Source organism: Triticum dicoccoides, chromosome 3B, assembly GCF_002162155.2.
Source record: "Triticum dicoccoides isolate Atlit2015 ecotype Zavitan chromosome 3B, WEW_v2.0, whole genome shotgun sequence".
NCBI classification, from domain to species: Eukaryota; Viridiplantae; Streptophyta; class Magnoliopsida; order Poales; family Poaceae; genus Triticum; species Triticum dicoccoides.
In genome coordinates, this window is record NC_041385.1 from 145,287,800 (window position 1) to 145,288,353 (window position 554).

Consider the following 554-nt stretch of genomic DNA (forward strand, 5'->3'; position numbering starts at 1 on the left):
GGCGGCAGGTCGGGGTGGGGGGTGCGGCGGCGGCGCAGGTCGGGGTCGGGGGGTGCGGCGGCGGCAGCTCGGGGTGTGGGGCAGACAGTGAGTGGATGGGGGAGAACGCGAGTGGATAAGGTCAACTATGCCGACGGCTAAGCTCAGGGCGCCACGTGGCACCTATGCCGACAGCTTTGCCGTCGGCATATTTTTATTTTTATTTTTTTCCTTTTTTATTAACCACGTCACCGATCCGCGTACAAGCTTCCCTATGGCCGCAGCTATGCCGACGGCAATATTTTTATTTTTACTTTTCTTATTTTGTATAAATTTTGTAATGTTTTCTTATTTTTTATAAATATTTTAATGTTTTCTTATACATATTTTTTACATGCAGAACATTATTTAAAATGTACCATACATTTTCTTTAATGATTTGAAACATTATTTTTAATGACATGATCTTTTTTTATATTGTACAACAATTTTCTAAAATATCACGTATATTTTTTTCTATGGTCTCGTGAAAGGTGATACATAGGAGAGCAACTGACTGAGGGGTACCGTTACCG